Consider the following 2940-nt stretch of genomic DNA (forward strand, 5'->3'; position numbering starts at 1 on the left):
TTCCAGACTACGATCCCAGCTGTTTGAGAGGGGGAGTCTGAAGACACCGTGTCAACATTCGAGAGAGAGGAGTTTGTTGATGATGAAGGAAGAGAACGAGGATTCTTGAAATGACAGATATTTCAAAGGAAGATTGAAGACTAATAAAGACTGTAGATTCACATTTGTGAAGACTCGAAGACTCCGTCAACATCCGAGGGGGAGTTTGTTGGTGCACTTACGTCTGTCGACTGCGTCTTTCATCGAGTCTTAGAGTTGGACAGATCAGACATGACGCAAAAACCTAGAAACACTAGATTGTAATAGGTTCGCTTTTATGTACTAGGCTAGGTTCGCTCATGTGTCAGTCTAGATCAGGTTCGCTTATATGGTTTTGATGAGATCCGCTCTTGTGTCATGTTGTAGGTTCGCTTATACGTACATGTACGTATAAGCGAACCCTGTTAGTCTATATATAGGGGTCTCTCGAGCGAACCTAAAACACATAGTTGAAGGTGTTTTTCTTCCGATAAGCCACGAAGTGCTGTCTGAACGTGTAATCGAGTTATTGATCAATAAAACAGCAAGATTAAAGTGAATCTAGCTAGAATAACACCAAATCATTAGTTTCCGCCTCTTGATTTGGATAGGAATTTCTCTGATCGACTCAAACAGGGCCGAACGCGATCCTACAGTTTGCCACATGTTTTCTGGCCAGATATCAATGCAATCCTAAAGAATCTCACCTAAAAGCAGTCAAAAGGGTTTTTAAATATCTAAAAGTAACATCAGAACTTGGTCTCTGGTATCCTAAGGATACAAATCTTGAACTAATTGCATACACATATGCAGATTATGCAGGGTGCAAGATTGACAGAAAAAGCACATCTAGTGCATGTCAAATCCTGGGAGAAAAGTTGGTATGTTGGGCAAGCAAGAAACAAAACTGTGTTGCAACATCAACAGCTGAATCAGAATATGTAGCAGCAGCAAGCTGTTGTTCACAAGTGTTATGGATGCAAACTCAGCTGAAGGATTATGGAGTAAATCTGACAAAAATACCCATTCTATGTGACTCAAAGAGTGCAATTGTAATTACAGAAAATCCAGTTCATCACTCCAGAACCAAGCACATAGATGTCAGATATCACTTTATAAAGGACCAAGTTGAAAAAGGTAACATAGAAATGTACCTTGTTCCAACAGAAAACCAAATTGCTGACATTTTTACAAAATCTCTTGATGAAAAGAGACACAATTTTTTAATCAGCAAACTTGGCATGGTTAACATAAAAGATGAAGATGTTTCAGAAAATAAAATGTCACAATCTGAAAACCAAACTGATAATAATCAATGTGCAAATTCTGATAATCAAAGAATGAAACAACAGATTTCTAAAAAAAAAAAATCATCAATCTAATGGAATATCAGAAAATCTGATAAATAATCAATAATCTGATAATTTATCAGATAATCAGATAAATTATCAGAAAACTTGATGATTTACCAGAATATCTGATGAATCATTAGAAATTCTGATAAAACATCAGAAAATCTGTTAAAATATTTGAATCACCTTAGATAAACAGAAAACTTCATAAATCACCATCCGTATTCATATCTCATGTTTGTATAAAAACACAAATGTAGATATTTTGTTTTTGAATTTTTTTTCTCTCTTTTTGTTCATAAAAAAATCAAAAAGGGGGAAAGTAACTTGCATTAAGATAAATTCAAAGCTACGGCAGGGTTAATCAACCGTCACAGGAAATTTTTTTGCAGAAAATTGAATTTCTCTTATACTTCCAATGCATGCAACGTCATACTTCATAAGAGTATAGAGAGACACGGAGGCATAAAAATGATTAGGAGCTATGAAACTAGCCGCCTAGTCATTAAATGCTACTCACAAATGGGGGCTCCGAACTCTACAATATACCTTCTGCACCAGATATCGTCTTAAATGAAGAGATTGAAATGGAAAAGAAAATATTTGGTTGTTAATACCATTTATGGCATAACTATCACTTTCAACTATAAATATTAAAAACTTTTGAAGACTTTCTTCATCTCAAACAACCTTCTCTTCAAAAGCACTTTATCAGAAATTTCATTTAAAAAAATGGCCCAGGCAAAAGAAATGAGGTCTGATCGTTTTCCTCTCCTTCTTCATAAATATCACAACCTTAGACTTAGGTCTAATCTGGAAGGTCCTGCATGGGAAGATTGCAAGTATGTGTACAACATGATTAAGCGAAGTCCTTTGGGCTATGTTGTATCTATATACGTCACTGTCTACCCAGATCTCCTTCAAGAATTCTGGTGGAATGACCGTCTTCAGTGGCACCAACATGTGGATAGAAAGCGAGGTGATGGGGTTCAGAATCATCTTAAAGAAGGAAACTCTTAGGGATGTTCTCCAGGTGGCTAATCATCCAAGTAGCACCTCCTTCAGGAAGGAAATTATTGATGAAACCCTGAGGAACATGGGTTTCGAACACCCATTCCAGTAAGTCTGGTTTCATACCACCATTCCAGTACTTGGTAACACAGCTCAGTGTCTGCTTCTCAAAGAAGATAGGACACTACAACGAGCTGTCTTAGAGGATGATGGAGGTGGTTCATGCAGTTGTACAAGAGAAACCGTACAACTTTTCCAAGTTTCTCATTAGAGACTTGGAATCCAACATGCACACCCGTCAACCTTTTCTGATCTACCCTTGCTTTGTGACCAAGTTGATAACCAGGCAGCTGGACTTTGGAGGGGTAACAAGCTGGTACCCAGGGGCCCAGATGGCTTTACAAGAGAACATGTATGTTCCCTCCCTGGTTCCAACACCAAATCACAGTGGTCAACAAACCTACCTCTGGTTGTATGTCAAGGGGATCTTTAATGAGTAGTTTTTCTTTGTTTGTTTTGTTGAATTTTTTTGTTTGGTATATATGTATATATATATTTT

The sequence above is a fragment of the Helianthus annuus genome, chromosome 12 (assembly GCF_002127325.2).
Source record: "Helianthus annuus cultivar XRQ/B chromosome 12, HanXRQr2.0-SUNRISE, whole genome shotgun sequence".
In the NCBI taxonomy this organism is placed as follows: domain Eukaryota; kingdom Viridiplantae; phylum Streptophyta; class Magnoliopsida; order Asterales; family Asteraceae; genus Helianthus; species Helianthus annuus.